Genomic DNA, 26035 nt, shown 5'->3' with positions numbered 1-26035 from the left:
CTCCTTTCTCAGTGACTGTCTCCGTCTCCGACTTACCCCACATGGATTTCAACTGAAATTCCACCCCTCATGTTTCGAACCCACCCAGGATTACAGGTATCTCCGGGACATAAAACGTTTCTCGGACTGCTGTTCCCGTCACATTCTGAAATCCACTCTCAGTGCCTTGCGCCGCCATATGAACACACTCGACCTCTCCCTCCAGCAGCACCGCCGTACCCTTTTTCAAAGCTGCGCGTGCCCCCAGTTTCATTTTATTCTTCGGCTCATCCGACGCCTCAACAAGAAACTTTTTCTGTTTCTCTCAAGTGCTAAGGAACGCAAGCTCCAACAACTCATCGACACCAACACCCATCTAGGACCCTCCACCCCTGCCTGTCCCTCCGTCCCCACCCCATCTTCCAATCCCAGCCCCAGCCGTGTATTCACTATACCCCCTGACCTTCCCCTCTCCGATGCTGAACGTTCAGTGCTCAGCAAAGGACTTAGTTTCATACCCTTACGCCCTCACCTCAATGAATTTCGGGCTCGGCATGATACTGAACTCTTCTTCCGCCGTCTTCGTCTCCGGGCTCACTTCTTTGGGCAGGAGTCCTCTCCCAGTTCAACGGATCCTTTTACCCATCTTCAATATTCTCCCTCCACCTGGACCCCTCCCTCTGGATTCTTACCTTCTCTTGATCTTTTCATTGAGAACTGTCGGCGCGACATTAGTCGTCTCAATTTCTCTGCTCCTCTCACCCATTCTAACCTGTCTCTCTCTGAACTTACTGCACTCCATTCTCTCAGGTCCAACCCTGACATTGTCATCAAACCTGCTGACAAGGGTGGTGCTGTTGTTGTCTGGCGCACTGACCTCTACCACGCGGAGGCTGAGCGTCAACTCGCAGACACTTCCTCCTACCTCTCCCTGGACCATGACCCCACCACTGAACATCAAGCCACTGTTTCCAGGACTGTCACTGACCTCATCTCCTCTGGGGATCTCCCTCCCACAGCTTCCAACCTGATAGTTGCCCAACCTCGGACGGCCCGCTTCTATCTCCTACCCAAAATCCACAAACAGAACTGCCCCGGTAGACCGATCGTCTCAGCTTGCTCCTGCCCCACAGAACTCATTTCTCGTTATCTTGACTCCCTTCTCTCTCCCCTTGTCCAGTCCCTTCCCACCTACATCCGTGATTCCTCTGACACCTTACGTCACATCAACAATTTCCAGTTCCCTGGCCCCTACCGCTTCCTCTTCACCATGGACGTCCAATCCCTCTACACCTCCATCCCCCACCAGGATGGTCTGAGGGCCCTTAGCTTCTTCCTCGAACAGAGGCCCGAACAATCCCCATCCACCACTACTCTCCTCCGTCTGGCTGAACTTGTTCTCACGCTGAACAATTTCTCCTTCAACTCCTCTCACTTCCTCCAAATAAAAGGTGTGGCTATGGGTACCCGCATGGGCCCCAGCTATGCCTGTCTCTTTATGGGGTATGTGGAACATTCCTTGTTGCAGTCCTACTCCGGCCCCCTTCCACAACTCTTTCTCCGGTACATCGATGATTACTTTGGTGCTGCTTCATGCTCTCGTCAGGACTTGGAAAAATTTATTAATTTTGCTTCCAATCTCCACCCCTCCATCATTTTCACGTGGTCCATCTCTGACACTTCCCTTCCCTTCCTTGACCTCTCTGTCTCAATCTCTGGTGATAGACTGTCCACCAATATCCATTACAAACCCACCGACACCCACAGCTATCTCGACTACAGCTCCTCACACCCCACCTCCTGTAAGGACTCCATCCCATTCTCTCAGTTCCTTCGCCTCCGTCGCATCTGTTCCGATGATGCTACGTTCAAAAACAGTTCCTCTGACATGTCCTCCTTCTTCCTTAACCGAGGTTTTCCACCCACGGTCGTTGACAGGGCCCTCAACCGTGTCCGGCCCATCTCCCGCGCATCCGCCCTCACTCCTTCTCCTCCCTCCCAGAAACATGATAGGGTCCCCCTTGTCCTCACTTATCACCCCACCAGCCTCCGCATTCAAAGGATCATCCTCCGCCATTTCCGCCAACTCCAGCATGATGCCACTACCAAACACATCTTCCCTTCACCCCCCTTATCGGCATTCCGTAGGGATCGCTCCCTCCGGGACACCCTGGTCCACTCCTCCATCACCCCCTACTCCTCAACCCCCTCCTATGGCACAACCCCTTGCCCACGCAAAAGATGCAACACCTGCCCCTTCACTTCCTCTCTCCTCACCGTCCAAGGACCCAAACACTCCTTTCAAGTGAAGCAGCATTTCACTTGCATTTCCCCCAACTTAGTCTACTGCATTCGTTGCTCCCAATGTGGTCTCCTCTACATTGGAGAGACCAAACGTAAACTGGGCGACCGCTTTGCAGAACACCTGCGGTCTGTCCGCAAGAATGACCCAAACCTCCCTGTCGCTTGCCATTTTAACACTCCACCCTGCTCTCTTGCCCACATGTCTGTCCTTGGCTTGCTGCATTGTTCCAGTGAAGCCCAACGCAAACTGGAGGAACAACACCTCATCTTCCGACTAGGGACTTTACAGCCTTCCGGACTGAATATTGAATTCAACAACTTTAGGTCGTGAGTCCCCTCCCCCATCCCCACCCCCTTTCTGTTTCCCCCTTCTTTTTTTTCCCAATAAATTATAAAGATTTTCCTTTTCCCACCTATTTCCATTATATAAAATAAAAAAAAAATATAAAAAAAAACCCACTAGAGCTATACCTTGAGTGCCCTACCATCCATTCTTAATTAGCACATTCGTTTAGATAATATCACCAACTTTAACTTTAACACCTATGTGTTCTATTGTACTATTGTTGTTGACATCTTTTGATGATCTGCTTCTATCACTGCTTGTTTGTCGCTACAACCACACCAACCCCCTCCACCTCTCTGTCTCTCTATCTCTCCGCCCCCCACACACACACCTTAAACCAGCTTATATTTCAGCTCTTTCCTGGACTCGAACTCAAGTTCTGTCGAAGGGTCATGAGGACTCGAAACGTCAACTCTTTTCTTCTCCGCCGATGCTGCCAGACCTGCTGAGTTTTTCCAGGTAATTCTGTTTTTGTTTTTGACACACTTTCCCGTCTGGAATATCTTTCTGCTGTTGAAGCCTGAGATGATAATTATTCAATGTTTGTGCTATGTTCAGGTGAGCTCAAAGCTGTAAGCTGATTGCATACAGCTACATATCTTCGCAGCTGAAGATATTTCACAGCAGTTTAAGAGCAAGGAGAAAATGAAAACTTACACTTTTCTCAAAGAGCCACTATGACACCTATCATTCACTTTTGAGGTTGCAATTCAGTTAGCACATTGTTTAGAGGTGTCACATACTGTAAACTACATGACTTTCTAGTGACATATATACCCACTAAGTGTTACCCATGCTAGATCCTAAAAAACACAATATAGAATAAGAAGTTAATATTCCTTAACAGCGTTGTTAGGGAGTTCCAGGACTTTAACCCAGCAACAGTGAAGGAATAGCTATAAAGTTCCAAGTCAGGTTGGTTTGTGGCTTGGGGGGAGCTTGCAGGTGGTGGTGTTCCCATGCATCTGCTGCCTTTGTCCTTTTAGTTTCACATTTGGAAGGTGCTGTCAAAGGGGCCTTGCTGAGTTACTGCAGTGCATCTTGCATATGGTACACACTGCTGCCACTGTGTGTTGGTGGTGGAGGGAGTGAATGTTTATTGTGGTGGAAGGGGTGCCAATCAAGTGGGCTACTTTGTCCTGGGTGGTGTCAAGCTTCTTGAATATTGTTGGAGCGGCACTCATCCAGGCATGTGGAGAGTATTCCTCAACATTCCTGACTTGTGCCTTTTGGGTAATGGACAGGCTTTGGGGAGGCAGGAGGTGAGCTACTCACTGCAGAATTTCCAGCATCTGACCTGCTCTTGCAGCCACAGTATTTATGAGGTAGAATCTTGAGCTACTCCCAAGGATGAGAAGCTTGGTGGGCAGGGGAACTTAATTGTGTGCGAGGCCAAAAATTAGCTTCCCAATGGCAGGTTTATCTAAGGGATTACGTACTCAGAAATTTTAAGGCTGCAAACATCTGGAAGCCCTTTTGCATGCATCTGCATGTCATGCATGCTCCTTAAAAGGCAATCTCATCAGAATTAAGTGCACCTTTCAAATTAAGTCCTCTGCAAGCAAGAAATACATGCCTCCAGATTCATGACTGCATATAAGTGGTGTACAGCAGGCGAAGCAGCGTATTTTCCGGAGTTGGAGTGAGTAGCTGCTGCTTCTTCCCTTTGAGGAGCATTGTTCTGCGACAGGCCATGATTGAGATCAGGTGGCAGCAGCCAAAAGGCAATGGGGCAGGACTGAGTGGGGCCGGGAGGGAGAGATGAATGCTGCATTTTAAGGGGCACAGGGCAAGGCTGTCCAAGACAGGGAGGGAGGCTGTCCGACACAGAGAGGGAGACTGTCTGAGGCAGGGAAGAAGGCTGTCTGACGCAGGGAGGGAGACTGTCTGAGGTAGGGAAAGGGAGGCTGTATGAGGCAGGGAGAGGGAGGCTGTCCGATGCAGGGAGGGAGGCTGTCTGAGGCAGGGAGGGAGGGAGGATGTAGTCTAAGGGACATGGGACAGGGTCGGGGAGAAGGAGGGAGGGATGAAGGAGATTGTAAAAGGCAGAGACAGAAGGCAAGGGTGCAGAGATGCGCAGAGGATGGAAAGGCCTAGCAAATTGGGTGTAGGGAGGGGCTTTCTGGGTGCAGATGTTCAGAGGGAGATGGTCCTAAAAGGTGGGGTCGGTGCTGCCAATATAAGGGCCCTTGGAGTTGAACTGAGGGTAGTGGGCAGCGGAGGGAACAGAGAGAGCAGAAAGAAGTGGGATCTGGTAGAATGGGAATTCCAAGGTCATGGTCAGGTACCGGATGGTCTCATGGGGTGAGGGTGGTGGGGGGGCATGGAATCGAATGGAACAGGTGCCACAGATAATAGGAGAGCCAGGGTCAGAGTGGGCATGGGGACAGTATTGGGTGTAGGCTCAGAAGGGCAAGGGGAAGTCGGAAGGCTCAAGCTTAATGGGAGGATTAAGGGTAATGGGGGGAGAGGAATGGTTATGTTGGGTGGGTCAAGTGTGTTGGGAGGAAGTTGGTGGGTGGTAGGGGGAGGGGAGAAGGTGTTCTGGAATCTGACATGCACCATTTAAAAAATATCTACATGAAACGCAGTCATTCTGAAAGTGCATTCCTTCGAAGTGGGAGGAGGGTCGTTTTGTGGGGTGGAGTTAATCGTGAGCACAATTTGCCGACTAAAGGGGACACCCTGATAATCATGAGTTAAGTGGATGGGAACCATGGTAAGGTATGTTTTCATCTCTATGGTGCACCTTTGAGCACAGTAGCATTGCTGTCTGACCCATGGGTCTCATTCAGCTGAGATCCCAGTTGGGAGAAGGGCAGTAGGGAATGCCTCAAAGACTGCGTTGACCAGAGCATTCCATGCAGTTTGTTCACAGATGCCCACATGGTGATGTGTCAAGTCAACTCAGTGCTTGTGCTATCTCTGGTGCAGCTACGGGGGAACTGGCGTAGAGTGGCCTGGGGCCAGGCAGATCAGCAGAGAGCTCAGCAGCAGGGAGCAGCAACAGAGGGTCAAGCAGCTCAGGATGCTGGCAACCAGGGACCTGTGCGAGGTCAAGCATTGATGCACAATCGAATAGACCGCAGGCAATGTAGTTACCTGCAAATGTCGGAGAGGCAATGTCGAACGCAGCTGAGATGTCACAGGCTGCTGCCACTCATTTATGCCAGTTCCTCCAGGCAGAACTGCATCCATGAGGATGGGAGGCAATCCAATGCCGGCATTGTTGGAGGTTAACTTGGCATTGAACTTCTACACCAGTGACTCCTTCCACGCCTCCACTGGGGACATGCATGGAATACCCCAGTCTGCGACTTACAAATGCATATAAGTGGTGTGCAGCAGGCGAGGTAGTGTACTTGCTGGAGTTGGAGTGAATAGCTGCTGCTTCTTCCCTGTTCTGCCACAGGTCATGATTGAGATCAGATGGCAGCAGCCAAAAGGCAATGGGGCAAGGCTGAGCAGTGCAGGGAGGGAGGGACGAATGCTGTATTCTAAGGGGCACAGGGCAGGGCTGTATGAGGCAGGGAGGGAGGGAGGAAGCAGTCTATGGGGCATGGGGCAGAGCTCTCTGGGAGAGTGAGGTCACCAATGCCCTGTTTAGAAGAGAGAATGCATTTGTAAGATTTACATCAGACCCAAAGAGCCAAGCAGCAATTCTCTGCCAGAGCAGGATTTCTGCTCTTGCAAGGGGCAATTGACTGCACACGCATGGCACTGCGAGCTCCCTAGGATCAGCCAGCAGCCTTCATAAATTGAAAGGGGTTTCACTCTCTGAATTTATAGCTCGTCTGTTGTAGTAATTCTGCTTTTATTTAGTGTGTAATGCACCCTTAAGAATAATACTTGTTAGGGAAGATCACATGATCTGTAGTAACCAATAGGAGAGTAGCATGGGCTACCTCTGCCGACAGTGTAGAGTTAGAGTTGGAGTTGAAAGCACATGTGTAGGTGCTGCTGAGTATATTGTAAAAAAAGCTGAATGTTTCCATTCAAGATGTGTGTGCAGTTCAGCTCTATCACTAATAGTACAACTTGGCCACCCTATGCCATCTGTAAAGACAGGGAACAAATCCTATAGGTGTGTGTGTGCTAGCCAGGGAGATCTCACCATTCATACATCCTCACTAACTCGCAGGTGCCAAAAGTGTTTCCTCCCCCTCATTAACTGCAGGGTTGGCTCCTTGATGACAGGGGGTACCCACAGAGGACCTGGCTAATGACACCAGTGTGGAGCCCACAAAGTGCAGCAGAGAAGAGGCACAATGCCTGCCATGCCTCAACAAGGGCATCAATAGAGCAGATTATTGGATTGCTAAAGGTGGGGTTCTGCTGCTTGGTCTGCTCAGGTGGTGTGCTACAGTACATGTCAGAAAGAGTGCCGAGGGTCATTCTGGTCTGCTGCGCCCTGCATAACTTTGCTCAGCAAAGGGAGGAAGTATTTGCAGAGGGGCAGATAGAGGAGCCTCTTGCCTCCTTCTTGACAAGGAGGAATGAGAAGATGATGCTGCTGATGAGGGAGTGAGTGGTGCGTATTGCGACAGAAGAGGTCTCCAGCCTGCTGAGGGCCACCGGCAAAGGTGTGTGTGCACCCTCCTCAGCCTGGCCTGCTAGAGGTGATGGGGGCACTGTCAGAGGGGAGGTCGAGCAGCAAGGCACTCTGAGTGGCCAGTGATGAAGCCTCCTCCCTGACCCCCTCAAAGAGGAGAGGCACCTGGAGGGGGGGTTGGAGGTGCCTCATCCCTTTCTTGCCAAGCCACACCTGCACTGCACCCACGGCTAGAATGATGGAGTGGAGGTCTGGATGCAAATCCAGTAGCCACTGCATGTTTTGCTGGACCTGGCTCTCCAAGGCAGTTGCGACTTTTTCCATGGAGGCAGCCACACACTCGCATGCCGGGGCCATGACAGCAGTCAAAACTTGGACAGACTCCTCCACCTTTCGCTCAAGTCTGCGCCTGGTCTCTGGCATCTCTGCCTGATGTTCCCCTGCCTGTCTCTGCATCTCCAACTGGTCTCTTATGGCTGAATCCCGAGGCTTGTCACCCGCACGGAGCTCAGCTTGGGCCTGGTCTCCAGCAGTCCTCCAACTGTCAGAGATCTTAGCTGTCACATCACCCGTCAGCTATGAGCACACGTCAGTGATGTGCTCACCAGATTGTGATCCTGAGCCTAATCTAGAATGCATGCCCACCAAGGCGAATGTTTCTGTGCTGGTGGAGGGTGCCGGGGAAAGTCATGGCTGTGCATGTTCTGCGGATTCGGTGCCATATCCTTAGAGGTGGTGCTTGAGGTGGAGCTGGAGCAGGAGGTGGAGGTGGAGCTGGGGGAAGGCTGTCTCCTCATCTTAGAATTTGACTTGTTTATGAGAACCTGCAGTGAGAGCAAAAAGAATTAACTGATAGTTATGCACAATCCCTTTTCTCAGCTACGTTTCAGGTGTTACTCCTTTATGTCCATTTGTCAACACTGGACTGTATGCATCCTCACTGGAAGGCTGAGAAACTCTGGTCTTTCCATCAGCACATGCTCTGTCTGTGTCCTTCCTGGCAAGTTTTGCGACCTTCTCCTCAGCTGGGATCAGGATTCGGATGTCTGGGACTCCTCCAGTCTTAGAACACTCCCCTGTATTATGAATATTTTTCTCCTGCAGACAGACAGGATGATTGAATCTCATATCAATGGCTGCATGACCACTTTATGAGCATGCATGCCTATGACAGTAGCTGAGCCCTCTTTAGTAAATGTTTGACACCCATATGCCCTGCAACTTCACAGCATGAAGTGGTTCCCACACACTCCTCATGTTCCATTTGATAGTGAGGCCTGCAACACAAACTCTTATCTGACATCCCTCTGCATTCTCACACTTACACTGCTTGTTGCCCTTTTGAGTGTTGCCTTGCAATGACTCTACGGTGCCACTTATCTTGGCGGGAGCACAGCAGATTGTTTACCCTCTTCCCGTGATGCACCCAGGTTCTGGAGTTGGCCCCCGTGGGAGCTAACCCATGTTGCAATCTCCGTCCAGGCTGCCTTGATCAGATGGGAGGACTTCCTGCTGCTCCCCAGCGAGACAGAACTGCCCACTTTTCCTGGAGGGCCTGAAGGGGACTCTGCAGCGAGGCATTGCTGAACTGTGGGGCCACTCTTTGTCTTCTGTGTGACACCACTCCTGAAAGAAGCTAGCAGTTGAGGTTACCCAGGGAGGAAGGGGAGGGGGAAGGACCCGCAGATTTTACTGCAGGTGTCCACTCAGAGAGTCAGAGTGCCCCTGGCGTGCAGATAGTGAATGAGTTTCCGGGGACCCTTTAAATATGCTGTCTAGACCATTGATTCTGTGAGGTAATGGTCGGGCAGTTGACTTCTTGCCCACCCCACCGCATGACTCACTGCGGTCCTCACCAGTGCATAGCCAATTGGCTGGTCGTTGCATGATACTGTGTGGCCAGCCATTCCACCCCCAAGCAGAAGAGTTGTGCACTTCCTGTCCCGCTGCCGCCAACTTTGCCACTACTGGAAGATTCTGCCCTCTATGGCTGGTCCAGTTCAGTTTATGCCAAATGGTAACCCTCTCCATTTATAAATAGAGGCATAGAGTGCAAAGGTGAACCTTTATAAAACACTGGTTCGGCCTCAACTGGAGTATTACATCCAATTCTGAGCAGCACACTTTAGAAAGGATGTGACAGCCCTAGAGAGACTGCAGAAAAGATTTAAAATAAGTGGTTCCGGGGATGAGAGACTTCAGTGACATGGACAGAGTGCAGAAGCTGGAGCTACTCTCCTGAGAGAAGAGGCAGTTAAGAGGTCTTCAAAATCATGAGGAGGCTGAATAGAGCAGATAGAGAGATTCTGTTCCCATTGTCAGAAGGATTAAGAACCAAAGGACACTGACTTGTGAATGGCGAAAGAACCAGAGGTGACATGAGACTAACTTCTTTACACAGTGGATGGTTAGGATCTGGAATGCACTGCCTGAGAGTGTGGTGGAGGCAGGATCAATGGTGGCTTTCAAGAGGGAATTGGATAATTATCTGAAGAGAAAAGATTTGCAGGGCTACAGGGTAAAGGCAGGGAAGTGGGAGTATTAAGTTGCAGAGAGCTGGCACAGACACAAAGGGCTGAATAGCCTCTGTCAGTGTTGTGTAATTCTATGGGCAGGATTTTTATGTCGGCAGGCCGGTGCGATCGACTGGCCCGGGAGCAGCTGGGGAACGGACTGCCAACCGTGATCAGCACCCCAACCACGATTTTGCGTTGGCTGGCCAGTGTGAAAGGCACGCTGAGAAGCTCAGCGCTGCCAAGGTGGGGGCAGGAAGAGGGCGGGTGCTAACGTAATGTGGGCAAAAGTTCCCTGAAGGCAGAGAGCTGCCTCAGGGCATTGAAGACTTCAAAACAATTAAATAAAGGTTTTAAAATCACAAAAAAAAATCCAAACATCACAATCAGTTGCCCAAACATATGCATGTTAAAAACTCTGTCCATAGATTTTTCTTTTTCTTTTATTTAATAAGAGAAACCTCATCCCGCCCTTGGATGAGGTTTCATCAAAAATGCAAAGTCCGCCTGGCAGATTTGCTCAACTGCCAACCGTAAGGTTGGACGGACCACAAAAAGTAGGGGACAGTTGGAACTTCAGCAGCTTTACTTGTCTTCTTAATTGTTGGTGGGCACGCTTCCGACACTCACGTGCACTTGCCAACTGAAATATCGCGAGCGATTGCGCCTCCAATCAAGTCAGAGGTGTGCCCGCATGCTGACCTAAAAATTCTGCCCCGTGATTTTGCTAAAAAAAATCATAACATAATTTGTTTCCAACGTGAAATGGTACTTTCAAAGAAGATTTTTTTTTACTATGCTGCCAGTGAACTTTTTAAAATTGTTTTCACGGGATGTGGGCGTCGTTGGCTAGGCCAGCATTGATTGCTGCCTGTGAGAAGATGGTAGTGAGCAGCCTTCTTGAACCGCTGCAGTCCATGTGGTGTAGGTACACCCACAGTGCTGTTAGGGAGGAGTTCCAGGATTTGGCCCAGCAACAGTGAAGGAACGGGAACATAGTTCCATGTCAGGCTGGTGTGTGGCTTGGAGGGGAACTTGCAGGCAGTGATCTTCCCATGTATCTGCTGCTCTTGTCCTTCTAGTGGTAGAGGTCAGGGGTTTGGAAGATGCTGTTGAAGGGGCCTTGGTGAGTTGCTGCAGTGTATCTTGTAGATTGTACACACTGCTGCCACTGTACATTGGTGGTGAAGAAATGAATGTTTAAAGTGGTGGAGAGGGTGCCAATCAAACAGATTATTTTGTCCTGGATGGCGTTGAGCTTCATGAGAGTTCTTGCAGCTGCGCTCATCCAAGCAAATGGAAAGTATTCCATCACGCTCCGGTCTTGCACCATGTAGATGGTGGACAGACTTTGAAGAGACAGTAAGTGAATTACTCACCTCAGAAATCCTAGCCTCTGACCTGGTCTTGTAGCCACAGTATTTATCAAGGGACGATGGTTGGATTCTCTCTTGTTGGAGATGGTCATTGCCTGACACTCGTGTGGTGTGCATGTTACTTGCCACTTATCAGCCCAACCCTGAGTGTTGCCCAGGCCTTGCTGTATTTAGATACCGACAGTTTCGGTATCTAAGAAGTTGCAAATGTTGCTCAACATTGTGCAATCATCAAAAAACTTCCCCACTTCTGACCTTATGATGGAAGGAATGTCATTGATGAAGCAGCTGAATGTGATTGGGCCTAGGACACTACCCTGAGGAACTCCTGCAGTGATGCCCTGGATTAGGGATGACTGATCTCCAACAACCACAACCATCTTCCTTCGTGCTAGGTATGACCCCAACCAGTGGAGAGTTTTCCTCCGATTCTCATTGACTCCAGTTTTGCTAGGGCTTCTTGATGCCACACGTTGTCAAATGCTGCCTTGATGTCAAGGGCAGTCACTCTTATCTCATCTCTTGAGTTCAGTTCTTTTGTCCACATTTGAACAAAGGCTGTATTGAGATCAGGAGCTGAGTGACCCCGATGAACCCAAACTGAGCATCAGCAAGCAGGTTTATTTCTCTCCGCAACCTCTTCCATCACTTTGCTGATGATCGAGATTAGACTGATGGAGTGATAATTGGCTGGGTTGGAGTTATTCTGCTTTTTGTGGACAGGGCATGCCTGGGCAATTTTCCACATAGTTGGGTAGATGTTATTGTTGTAGCTGTACTGGAACAGCTTGGCTAAGGGCGCGGCTAGTTCTGGAGCACAAGTCTTCAGTACTATTGCCAGAATGTTGTCAGGGCCCATAGCCTTTGCACTATCCAGTACGTTCAGCTGTTTCTTGATATCATGTGGTGTGAATCAAATTGGCTGAGGACTGGCATCTGTGATGCTGGAGATCTCTGGAGGAGGCCGAGGTGGATTATCGTGAAGATCGTTGCAAATGCTTCAGCCTTCTCTTTTGCACTGATATGCTGGGCTCCCCCATCATTGAGGATGGGGATAGTTGTGGAGCCTCCTCCTCCAGTGAGTTGTTTAATTGTCTACCACCATTCACAACTGGATTTGTCAGAACTGCAGAGTCTAGACCTGATTCATTGATTGCGGGATTGATTAGCTCTGTCTATCACTTGCTGCTTATGCTGTTTGGCATGCAAGTAGTCCTGTGTTACAGCTTCACCAGGTTGACATCTCATCTTTAGGTATGCCAGGTGTTGCTCCTGGTATGCCTTCCTGCGCTCCTTATTAAGCCAGTGTTGATCCCACGGGTTGATGGTAACGGTAGAGTGGGGATATTCCAGCCCCTGAGATTACAGATTGTAGTTGAGTACAATTCTGCTGCTGCTGCTGATGGCCCTCAGTGCCGCATGGATGCGAGCTTTGAGTTTCTAGATCTGTTTGAAACCTATCCCATTTAGCATGGCTGTAGTACCACACAACACGATGGAGAGTATCCTCAATGTGAATATGGGACTTCATCTGGACAACGACTGTGCAGTGGTCACTCCTATCAATGCTCTCATGGACTGATGCATCTACAACAGGTCGATAACGCTTGGCCTAAATAGCCAAGTGGTTATGGTACTGGGTTTGTAACCCCAAGATCAAGAGTTCAAATCTCACAATGGCAAACTATGAAACAATGTCACTTCATCTGAATAGGAACAGATGGAAACGGGTTTGTACTCGAAAGAGTTACAACAGGTTGATTTGTGAGGACAAGTTCAAGTAGATTTTTCCCTCTTGTTGGCTGCCCTACCATCTGCCACAGACCCAGTCTAGCAGCTAGGTCCTTTAGGACCCACCAACTGAGCCACTCTTAGTGACGGACATTTAAGTCTGCCATCCAGATTACACCCTATGCCCACAAGTGGCGTTCCACATGGAGGAGTACTGATTCATTAGCTGATGGGGGGATAGGGGGAGTGGTGCAGTAAGTGGTTTCCTTGCCCATGTTTGACCTGATGCCATGAGACTTCAAGGGGCCTGGAGTCAACGTTGGGGGCTCCCAGGGCTACTCCCTCCCAACTGTATACCACTGTCCTGCCACCTCTGCTGGGTCTGCCCTGGCTGAGACAGGACATACCTAGGGATGGTGGTGTCTGGGACACAGTCTTTAATATATGATTCCGTGAGTCTGACTATGACAGGCTGTTGCTTGACTAGTCTATGGATCAGCTCTCCCAATGTTAACACTAGCCCCAGTTGTTAGTAAGGAGGACTTTGCAGAGTTGGACTGGCTGGGTTTGCTATTGTCATTTCCAGTCAACACTGGGTGGTCCATCCAGCTTGAAACTTCATAGTGTTTTGATACAACTGAATGGCTCACTGGGCCATTTCAGAAGGCAGTTAAGAGTCAGGTCTGGAGACCAGACAAGGATGGCAAGTTGCCTTCCCTACAGGGCACCAGTGAAGCAGCTGGGTCTTTACAATGATTGACATTGATATCATGGCCACCATTACTGAGACAAGGTTTTAATTCCAGATTCATTAATTGAATTTAAATTCCACCAGCTGCTGAGGGATTTGAGCCCATGTTCCCAGAACATTAGCCTCAGGATTATAAATCCAGTAACCTTACCACTCTGCTACCGCTTCCACTACAAATAACATGGTCCAAATAAAGTCGGAAAATACAAAAACTGCCATGTAATTGGGGAATTGTGGCATAAAATCTGACAATGCATTGAATTCAAGCAAGTAGCGTCAGACCAGCTTCCAAGGAGAGTTTGTCATCAGTACGATCGCACTAGCTGCAGTATGATTGCCTGTGTAGGGCGGTGACACTTAAGCCTAGGACTTTCTGATCTTCATTTTTAAAAGTTTTTGAAAGCAGACAGTCAGATTTTAACATTTGGATATTTAATTGACATTTGGACAAAGGTGAGTTGGGTTTCAGAGCTCTTCCTAAGCAAAGGTACTGAATTGCTAACATTATATAGCTGCCGGTGTGCATTGCTCCAATGGCCTTTAGAATCACTGGAGTTTTTCTATGGTTACTGAAGCTGAGTGGATGACTACTGCAGCCAACTCACGCATGACATTTAAGACAAAGTTAGATAAGTACGAGCATGTGAAAAATATTAAAGGATACGCGGAATGAGATGAGAGTAGGCAACTCTGATATGGACCCAATAACAACTGTAGATCAATGGCCTTATTCTGTGCTGTGATTACTGTAGCAGTGCCTGCAGGCTGCTTACCTGGTTAATGATTCCATTCAGGCAAGGGTGCTTAGGTTTGTGAAGGTTTGTTATTAGGCTCTTCACAAGCCTCCTACAAAATGTTATTCAATTGTCCTATAGGGATTTGAACATATAGATAATTAGCCATATTTTGTAGTGGCAGGGCATCTAAAAGCATGTGCCATTATTTAGACTTCCATTGCACATTTAGATTTTTAAATTTGTTGCGTGGCGGTTTGGAAACCATGGAAATGGGACCTGAGCAAACAGGGTAAGAAACTTTGTATCTCCTTAACCAATAAGATTGGAGGATTGTGAAATTAACAGTGCAACGACTGAGAAGGAAGTTAAATTAGAGAGCATGAAATCAATGTAAAATCAGGTGCATAACGGAAAATAAAGAGAGGGAAAGACTTAAATATGATATATAGAAAAAGAGACAGAAAAGAAAAGGAAAATAAACATTTCAATTTTAACTTTGATAATTTTGAAATCTCCGACAATGATTGAAACCTGAAGGAATAAGACTCTAAATTTTTAATAGTAATTTTCAGTGTCAGAATGGTGGACTGGCAGTAATGAACAGTTATCACATCATTAACAGTGGTCAAAATCCTGGAACTCTCTTCCTAACAGCACAGTAGATACACTGTGGGCTGAATTATCCCCCCATCGGGGGGGAGGGTTGTGCGAGCACGAACCCGATCGGCGCCCCCAATTGGGTGCGCACTGCCATTTTACATGGATGGGCCAATTAAGGTGTGACACACAGCTGGAAGCACTGTGCTCCCTATGTGGGTGGGGGGGGATTCCCTGAGTCGGGGCCTGCGCTCTTTCGTGCACACGCGTGAAAGAGCGCAGAAACCCCCCGAGGCATGAAGGTGCCTCAGGGAGATTAGTTTAAGTCTTGAAAAATGAAATAAAGGTGAAAAAAATTTTAAGGACATGTCCCCTCATGTGAAACTGTCACATGAGCTGGGACATGTCCATTAATTTTTTGGAAAAATTTTATTTAATTAATGAACCCTTCACAAAACCTCATCCCACCTGTTAATGAGGTTTCATGAAAAATGCGAAGGCCGCCAGGGCTCTTTGCCTGCCCGCCAACATTAAGGTCGGATGGGCAGCATTCTTAACAGCTTTAATGACTTTGTTAATGACCTTAATAGGCCTTTGACAGTTCGGCGGGTGTGCAACTGATGCGGCTGCACGTCCACCAAACTGACAACTTAAATGACATGTGATGACGTCAGGACACCCTTTTACACGTCGGTGAGCGGGCCCTGTCCCTGCTTGCCGATGGGAAAATTCTTCCCTGTGTGTGTACCTACTCCACAAGGCCTGCAGTGGTTCAAGAAGGTGGCTCACCATCAACACAAAAACAGAATTACCTGGAAAAACTCAGCAGGTCTGGCAGCATCGGCGGAGAAGAAAAGAGTTGACGTTTCAAGTCCTCATGACCCTTCAACAGAACTGCTGCCAGACCTGCTGAGTTTTTCCAGGTAATTCTGTTTTTGTTTTGGATTTCCAGCATCCGCAGTTTTTTGTTTTTATTTTTTGGCTCACCATCACCTTGTCAATTAGGGATGAGCAATAAATGCTGGCTTAGCCAGAGATGCCCACACCCCATGAAAGAATAAAGGGAAAAAAAGGGAAGTGGCAAGACTTGCCTTTCTATGGCAAATATACCATACAAATGCAATAACTTTAGGGAAGCAGACAGCATGACGCAAAGGTAATGGAGGAGCAGCATAGTCATGTGCCATAGTCAGCAACTTCAAGTTTTGAGTTTAACCATGCATCTGCCCCTTGCTGAAGTTGCTGTACTATTTACACATAATAACAGCAAACATTACCCTCGCCGCTGTCTCCACTAACGCATCCCCATTAAAGTCATGGAGTATATAGCTACTTCTGAAATTCTGCCCTTAACCTCTGACCCCCATAACAAGTAAAATAAGCGAAGTGTAACCATTCCTAGTCTTGTAAGATTGCTTAACTATCTGTTCCAATGCTCCACAGTGCTATGTGTCAAAGACCCTGGAAGGTATACATTTCTAAACAGCTTGCCCTGGCAAAAAAATCTTCCTGATTTATAAGATCAGCTGAACATAAAACATTTTATAAGGTGACTAAACACACTTGGATATGCACTTGCAGTGCCATAACCTACAGGGCTGCAGACCAAGAGCTGGAAAGTGGGAATAGGCAGGATGTCCCTTTGTCGACAAGCAAGGACATGATGGGATGAACAGCCTCATTCTGTGCTGTAAATCTTTCGGAAGTTTCTATGATAATCTCTTTATAAGGTACAGCAGAGTATTTAGTGTTGCTTTTGACCGCAGCAGTTCCACATTGCAAGGGTTAATCAGTGAATAGCTCATGTTGCTTTAGTCTTGTAACTGACAGGAAAACTCTGAAACTTCCAAAGCTATACTTCTTTAAACTACTAGTTCCTCTTTATTAATCTATCAAAAATAGAAATACAGTTAGGCGGCAGCTAAGGAACACTGCAGGGTGAGCATGTTGAATTAAGATAGGATACATTCTCCCTTCTGGCCAAAGGTCTAATAACTGTAAACAAGTATATCCTGAAGTCAGTTAGGGGGTTTTGTCGTTTGATATCTGTAAATTCCTGGCTCTTCTTCAAGGTCAGAAGAAACAGTAGAAGCTGATTGGCTTTCTTTTCTTCATATATTGTTCTGTTTTTGTAACAAAGTTTGAAATGTCACATCTGAAGTATAACCAATTCAAAGCTTTTTCAAACTTTTACTACTACCAATTCTGAAGTGATAACCCATTAATCTACCAGTTTTTGATTTGTATCATTACTTTACCCTCACATTGTTTCAGCTTGACTCAGTTTTACCCCTTTAAAATCTTTAAATCAAATCGATGATAAAATTATACTTCTTAATTCATTCTCGAGATGTGGGCATCTCTGGCAAAGCCAGCATTGATTGCCCATCCCTAATTACTCTTGAGAAGACAGGTGGTGGCAAGCCACTTTCATAAACCACTGGAGTCCATGTGGTGAAAGTACTCACATAGGGAATTGTTTCAGGCATCGAACCAGCGAAGCAGGAGGAATAACAATATATTTCAAGGCAGAATGTTGTGTCACTCAGAAGGGAAACTGCAGGTAGTGACCTTCCCATGTGCCTGCTACCCTTGTCCTTCTAGGTGGGAGAGGTCATGGTTATGGGAGCTCCAGTCGGGAAAGCCTTGGCAAGTAGTTGCTGTGCATTCATTAAGATAACATGAGGATTGCAGTGATCATGACTATATCCTGAGTTCTGAAAGAAGCTATGTACTTTTAGAATTCATAAGTAGCAACCAAAGACTTTCCACAAATTGCACTTTTTTAAATTAAAAAGTATATATTATGTTCATCATAACAGGCCCCACCAATGGTGAGTACAACAATTATTCTAGGTCAACACCAAATGCTCCCAGCTCAGACACTGCATGATTTAGATAGAGGATAAAACTCCCTCTATACTACCTCAACAATCGGGAAACATTTCCATTGTTTGTTATTTGAAATGAAGTAACAAACACATTCTTTATATCCATATTTATTATTTCACTACAAATTCAAACACAGGAGACCTTCACCATGTCAGGATAACTTTAACTGTAATTGAGCAAAGAACAGATGATAGTGAATCGGTCACCCATTTTACATTCTACCTAATTTTTTTCTATTAATTCTGTAGAAGAGAAAATCAGGCAAGGTGTGAAGCAGATGACCAATTTGCTATTGGCTGTTTCCCACTGATAATAGAACTTCAAGTTACACCGGTCACTTAAACCAAGGTAAAGTGCAGCAATCCTAAGTATCATTATTGCATTTCTCTTTCCCATAGCAACCTTGTTTTTGGCCTCTTTGAGGTTACCAATTTGTGTCACATTATTGGCAGTTTCTTACGCTGTGGAATTGCTCCAACCAAAAATGGTTTGAGAGTGGATGGGCTATTTATACCTTGGACCCTGATAACAACAGCTTGCATTTATATGTGCTTTTAACATGGTAAAACATCTCAATGCACCACACAGGAGAATTCTGAAACAAAATTTGAAACTACACCACATGGAGAGTTAATAGGAGAGACTTGAAGCTTGGCCAAGGAGGTAGGTTTGAAGCAGTACCTTAAAGGAGCAGAAAGAGGTAAAGGCGGAAAGGTTTAGGAAACAAATTCCACAGCTCAGGGCCCAGGCAGCTGAAGGCACAGCTGCCAATGGTGGAGCAAGAACAATTAACTGTAATTGTAAATATAATGGATAACATAAATTATTGGAAGAAACTGATTTGGTTTGCACTTTACATAATGTCAGCTTTGAATGATATGTAATGTACTTTTATAAATGTTATGAATAAAGTATATTTTTGGAAAAGAAAATTGGAAAATGCAACAGGCCAGAATTGAAGGAGGTTTAAGAGGGTTGTAAAATTAGAGGATGTTACTGGGGTAGGGAGGATTGAGATCATAGAGGAATTTGAAAATAAAGATGAGAATTCTAAAAAGGAGGCAATGAATAATCAGCAGCTGATGTTCATTAGTGAGCACAAGGATGATGAGTGAATAGGATTCAGGGTAATTTAGGTTGCAGGCAGCAGAGTTTTGGATGATCCCAAGGGCAGAATTTTATGGCCCTGTAGGTGGTGGGGGTGCCAGGAAATGTGGCAAGCCGTTCAGAAGTCCATTGACCTCGGCAGTTCCGGAAGATCCTGCTGGAAGGAGGGGCCCTAAAATTCCATCCAAGTTTACAGAGGGTGTAGGTTGGAAGGCCAACAAAAGAATAGTTAAGTCTAAAGGTAATAAAAGGCAGGCATATGGGTTTCAGCAGCAGATGTGCTGAGGCTGGAGCAGAGAAGGGTGGAAGTAGGTTTTCTTATTGATGGGGAGGATATGGGATCGGACTCAGCAGGATATCAAGGTTGTGAGCAGTCTGGTTCAACCTCAGCCATTGAACAGGCAGAAGGATAGAGTCAGTGGCTAGAGACAGAGTCAGAGACTTTTTGATGAGGTCTGAAGACAACGGCTTTAGTCTTCTCGAAAGTTAAATGGAGGAAGCTTTGGTTCATCTAATGCTGGATGGCAGACAAGCAGCGTAGCACATCAGGGACAGTGGATAGGTTAAGAAAGGTTGTGAGCTAATGTTGGATGTCATCAGTGTACATGTGGAAGCTGACGTTGTGCTTTTGGCTGTTGTTGCTCAGGGCCAACTTGTAGATGAGAAACAGAAGGGGGGCAAGGATAGATACTTTGGGGTCACCAGAGATAACTTGGTGGAAGAAGGAGGGGAAGGTATTGAAGGTGATTCTCTGGAAAGAACTAAATAAATAGGAATGGACCCAGAGCAGGGCAAAGCTGGATGACAAAGGAGAGCCACTAAGCCCATGTCAAAGGCTGTAGATGGGTCAACAAGGACAAAGGAGGTTATTTTACCATGGTCATAGTCACATAGTACATAATTTGTGACTTTGATAGGGTTGTTTCAGTACTGTGACATGCAGAAACCTTATTGAAGGGGTTCATACATATTGCAGGAAATGGGAGGGAGCAATATGTTCAATTACTTTGGAGGGGAAAGGGAGGTTGGAGATGGACGATAGTTTCCAAGGATCGGGAGTAGGTTTTTTGAGGAAGTGAGATGATTTCAGTGGATTTGAAGAGGGACAAAACCAGAGGATACTGAACAGAAAGTTCTATGGTCAGCAGGAAGAAAACATTTCCATTGCATCAGACAGATTTGTATTCAAACCCACTCCAGGAGGTAGTCTTACCAGTGCACTGCTTACTTGCTAAGAATCAAACTTTGACATATTCAAGAATATACATCAGGGACAGTGGATAGGTTAAGAAAGATGGTGAGCTAATGTTGGATGTCATCAATGTACATGTGGAAGCTGACATTGTGCTTTTGGATGTTGTGCATTGTTCCTCCAGTGATTCTCAATACACCTGATGTATGTTGCAAAATGGACCAAATGTAAAGCTACTGTCAATCTCTTCCTTTCTTAGTATGCTGCTGTAATCAACTGACCTCTCAACTTCACTGCATATACATCTGTGACCTTAAAGCAAATACATTTGATGGGATAGAAATTCGCTTGCACCCCTTTTTCAGCTACTTACCATGAACATATGAACACATGACATACAAACATACAAATTAGGAGGAGTAGGCCACTCAGCCCTTCGAGCCTGCTCCGCCATTCAATAAGAGCATGGCTGATCTGATTGTAACCTCAACTCCACATACCCGCCTACCCCCGATAATCTTTCACCCTCTTGCTTATCAAGAATCTATCCACCTTTCTCTTAAAAATATTTAAAGACTCTGCTTCCACTGCCTTTTGAGGAAAAGGGTTCCAAAGACCCACAACTGTCAGAGAGAAAAAATTTCTCATCTCTGTCTTAAATGGGCGACCCTTATTTTTAAACAGTGACCCTTAATTCTAGATTCTCCCACAACAGGAAATATCTTTTCCACATCCACCCTGCCAAGATCCCTCAGGATCTTGTATGTTTCAATCAAGTCACCTCTTACTCTTCTAAACTCCTGCAGATACAAGCATAGCCTATCCAACCTTTCCTCAGAAGACAACCCACCCTTTCCAGGTATTAGCCTAGTGAACCTTCTCTGAATTGCTTCCAATGCATTTACATCCTTCCTTAAACAAGGAGGTCAATATTGTACACAGTATTCCAAATGTGGCCTCACCAATACCCCTACTTTTGTGTTCAATCCCCCTCACAATAAATGCCACAATTTTGTGAATGCCCAGATTGTAGGCAAGCAGATGCAAATACTTCTTTATACTAATGTTAGATTAGCTAGAAATTGCTATGATCCATTCATTCTCAGGCACTTTGCCTTCTCTGAGCTCTTCAAGGAAGGTTAGCCAACTGAATAGATGACTTATGGGTAATTAGAAATAATGATCACTGCCATGGTTAATGATCCCTTTAGGAATTACAAGAGCGGAGGTATTAAGCACTGAGGTAGAGGTATGAGGAACATAGGTGTCACTGAAAGAAGGCATTTCCAAAGTTTTTTTGCAAAATCAAGCAAATTTGACCAGAGTGTAATCATTTTGTTTGACTACTCCTTAAGCTCGGTTGAAACATTGGTGTGAATTTTAATGTGCAGGAGCACATGGGTTTGAGAGTGGGGTGGGGGGATCGGTATGGTTAAACCTGGGAATATTGACAGCACATTGGGAAGCTAGGTCCAAACTACTGACTTCCATATTTAACTGTAATATATTAGGCCACATGTAAGCAACCCCCTCAGGAGAGGCGACTTGTCAATTTCAATATGTCATTTGGTCAATTACAGTGATATTAATGTGGTTCTTGTAATTTAACTGTGGGTCCATGGATTTCCCAGGCTTCCTGGAACTCACCAATGAAAACAAGGTCTTGATGTCATGGATGAAGACATCATGAAAAAGGCCTGTGATATGATGCCACTCATGCTTGAAGTGATCTCCTTGAATCCCTGCAAGCATGCACATTCTCAAAGACTTGCCAGTACATTGTACATTGACTGCTGCTGCTCCAGAAGTATCCTGTTCATGAACTGCCCCTCGAGTTACAGCGTCTGCATCCGGTTGAGCAGAGTTTGAAGATTCCATGGAAGTTAAGAGATATGTCCTTTTGTTTGCAAATCTAGTTAAGTGGCTCTGCAGAGACTGTCTTAGAAAAACATTTAGTTGTATTTAACCTGCTGTGGATGTTAATATTCTAGCAATGCTGCATTGTCCTCTTTTTCATACAGGTTTAGTTCTAATTCTTTCATGTCATCCTTGCTTGTACTTAAATTATGAGTTAATTCTAAGATATCAGCCAACGTTCTTCAGCTATGACAAAAGTTTTCTTGTTTACCTGGTGAGGGAAGTTACTTATTTTAATAATATAATGGCCAGGATGGTTCTGATTCCTCATATGAAATTTTGATCAAACGTGATTTCTCATGCATGCCAGTCAAAATTGATTAACAAATTGGAAGGAACCTGCACTATCCAATTAACCCTTCTTAATTGGACCGCAGGTTTTGAACCAGGATAAAGGAGTTTCCAGTGAAATTTAAGGTGATAAACAAAAACGGTGACTTGCATCGATCTCGCACCTTCAATGTCGTAAAAAGTCCAAATATGTAATGTTCTTTCTCTCCAAATCAGTCTTGGGTGAGCAGAGTCAGTATTAGCCAGAAGCCAGTTGAGCAGATGCCATCTGTATCAGTTCAAAGTCACTAGTCATTTAATCAATCAGCTCACTTAAATAATTAGTTCAGGCCCAGTCATTGAAGTTGGCGAGGCAAATACGAAGAACTTAAGAGTGGAAATTATAACATTAGTAGCGGTTTTATCATTTGTAGAGTGTATTGCCAAGGCTCCTTAGGCTTCCAACCATAATATGAGCTTAAGCCACAACAGCATGAACTCAATAGCCCTTGCCAGGTAGTTGAGTGAGAAAGGGAACTGAAACTAAGGAATGATTACAGATGGTGAAGCATGTCAAAACTCCAGAAAGAAGTCACCCAATGGACTCAAAATTGATCTATTGGTGATGATGCTGCCTCTCTGGATAGTACCATGCATGTGCCCTCCTGCCAGCCCCTCAGATGTCTGCAGATATGGCTGAATAATCCTAGGTCCAGTTTGACTCAGTAGCAAGTGCATCCGTAACCTTTAAGGCTTGGCCCTCAAAAAGAAAGATTCTTTTCCAGTCCTTTACAGTCTATGTCCCTATGGCACTGATATATACTGGGGGTGCAGGGGGTTACCTCCATATGATTCATGGTGTACCAAAAACAGAAGTTTTTGGAGCTTGTTTGCTTTAGAGATACGGAAGAATTTCCCTATCTTCTTAAAATTAGTCAGAGTTTTTTTCCCCATTTATTCTTCCCCCCTAAAAATTGGTGTTACTCATGATTAGCGAGAATGATGCAGGAGGTTGCACCTGCTAATTAAATAGGGTGAGCATTAAATCATCTTTTCTCACTCCTCTGCATCAGCCATTGTTCTGATCTCCCACAGTGACAGTGCCAGTTGTGCTGAATTATATAGCTTTGTTCAAATATTTTTCCAATGCTTCTATTCATGTTCATAGATGGACAACATTTTGCATAAATTTGTTAGTCCCTTATAAAACAAAACCTGTGTCTTTATTCTCTGCCAGGTAAGTGTTAGCACACCCAAGTTTAACAATGAGTCCCTAATCATGTTATAGCAATCACTGGGAGATACCTGGGATGCCCACTACAACTTCCATTAAGTGCGAAGGAACTTCATGCTGCCAGACCAATAGATACAGACTATTCTACCTGGTAAAATTAATTTACCATCTGAAATAATATACCAATGCAAAGGATGTAACAAGATACTAACGTGGTTCAAAACTGAACAAGAGGGATAAATAGCCAAATTCATACAGCTGCAATGGATCCTCGCCTGCTGGTGGCACGTATCAGATAATCACCGGCAAGCTACCTCTCTGTGTGAACTTAGAACAGGGAAATTATCTGGAAGGACTCTTCACAAAGGCTGAATATCTATTAGGGCAAGGTGAGCAGAGAAGTGATGATCCTTAAATGACTGAGGATTGGCCGATACAACATGTATTTATGGCAGAATGAAGCAGGACAACGTGAGTAATGTGAATGTAAACAGAATGAGAAAGTAGAATGAATTAGCATGAACCCTCATTACTGTAGCCCCAGTTTAGATTACTATAAGTTCAGGGCTCTTCAGTGCAGCCTTGGCAAACAGAGTGCAGCTGACTAACTGGGTGAAGATTTGGAGCTTGGTGAGAGGGAAGTTCGGTGAAGAGGAAAAAGGAGTTGTTTGTTTCCTCTTTCTATCTTTCTTACCCCATAGAAATTGGTGCTTGGTCTACTACAGGGAAATGAGCTAGCTGTTTGGTAAGTGGGTAAGTTCTATTCAAACCCTAAGTTTTAAAATAGTACACAATTTGGTGTTAAAGTTAATAAAATATATAAGAACGCAACATAAATAAGTGATTAATATAATCAAGTATTTGTTTAAAACACATTAAGGATCGCAGGACAGGTGATGTGTCAAGGCTGCAGCATGTGGGAGCTCTTGGATAACATTGTGATCCAGGGCAAACACACCTGCAGTAAGTGTTTGCAGCTTGAGGAACTTTGGATCAGAATCATTGGGCTAAAGGTTGAGCTGCAACCTCTGTGACACATCAAGGTGGGGGGGAAAGTTTCCTGGACGCTTCATACCAGGAGGCAGTCACACCACTTAGGACAGGGTCTTCCAATTTGGTCAGTGGCCAGGGACAAAAGGGTGTGACTGTGAGTGGGAGGCAGGTAAGGGGACCCAGCGGGCAGGAGTGCAGGACTGTGAGCCTCTGCAATTATCCAATAGGTTTGAGGTTCTCTCAGCTTGTATTGCTAAGAGTGGGGGCTGCAGAATGGATAAGCAAACTGACCATGGCACCATGATACAGGAAGTGGGCGGAGCAAAAAGGAATGTAGTGGCAGTAGGGGACAGTATAGTGAGGGGGATTGACATTGTTCTCTGTAGCAAACAGCGAAAGCCCAGACAGCTTTGTTGCCTTTCCGGTGCCAAGGTTCAGGGCATCTGCTCAGGGCTAGAGAGGAACTTGCAATGGGAGGGGGAGTGGTTGTAGTCCATGAAAGTACTGATGACATAGGCAGGATGAGGAAGGAGGCTCTGCATTGTCAGTACGATGAGCTAAACACCAAATTAAGAAGCAGAACCTCAAAGGTAATTATTTCTGGATTATTACCTGAGCCACGTGCAAATTGGCATAGGGCAAATAAGATTAGAGAACTGAATGTGTGGCTCAATGACTGGTGTCGGAGAAGTGGGTTTCAGTTTGTGAAGCACTGGCACCAATATTGGGGAGAGTGGGATCTGTACCGTTGGGGCAGTCTATTTCTGAACTGTACTGGGGCTGGTGTCCTCACGAGTTGCCTAACTAGGGAAGTAGAGAGGGTTTTAAAATAAATAGTGGGGGTAAGAGATTAAATTTGGGAAGCTGTGGTAAACCAAAGAGTAGAGACAAGGCAAGAGAGACAGGTATTAATATGGGAAATGTTAAACAGACTGTGACAAGAAGGGACAGAGAGTACAAGTCTAAGAGTAAATCAGCAGATAAGGCTAGATGCTACAAAAATAATAAAAGGACAAAACTAAAGGGTCTGTATCTAAATGCACATAGCATTTGCAACAAAACAGACGAACTAATAGTGCAAATAGAAATAAGTAACCATTACAGATACATGGCTACAGGATGATATAGATTGTGACCTGAATATTGAAGAGTATATGACATTTAGGAAGGACAAGAAGTTAGGAAAAGGTGGAGGGGTAGCTCTGTTAATTAATGATGGCATTAGCACATTAGAGAGGGAAGACCGAAATTCAGGAAACCAGGATGTAGAAGCGGTTTGGGCTGAGATGAGGAATGATAAAGGCAAGAAGTCACTTGTGGGAGTGGAGTACAGGCTCCCTAATTGTAACTATGCAGTAGGACTGAATATAAAAGAAGAGATAATGGGAGCTTGCCAGAATCATGAGAGATTTTAACCTACATACACACTGGAAAAATCAGATGGGCAAAGGTAGCATAGAGGAGGCGTTCAGTAGTGTTTTCAGGATAGTTTCTTAGAACAACACAGAGACAATGCTCTACTAGACCGGTTACTGAGCAACGAG

General features: G+C 45.7%; 1 protein-coding gene across 1 annotated transcript in view; it reads right to left on the bottom strand.

Moving 5' to 3' along the window:
- hacd4 (3-hydroxyacyl-CoA dehydratase 4) overlaps nt 1-26035 on the bottom strand; it is a 73607-nt gene that overhangs the window by 37268 nt on the left and 10304 nt on the right. The gene's annotated exons all lie outside the window — the stretch shown is intronic.

This window comes from Carcharodon carcharias, chromosome 4, assembly GCF_017639515.1.
Source record: "Carcharodon carcharias isolate sCarCar2 chromosome 4, sCarCar2.pri, whole genome shotgun sequence".
NCBI classification, from domain to species: domain Eukaryota; kingdom Metazoa; phylum Chordata; class Chondrichthyes; order Lamniformes; family Lamnidae; genus Carcharodon; species Carcharodon carcharias.
Note: the sequence above shows the minus strand (reverse complement) of the source record. Positions and strands in the feature narration are given on the sequence as shown.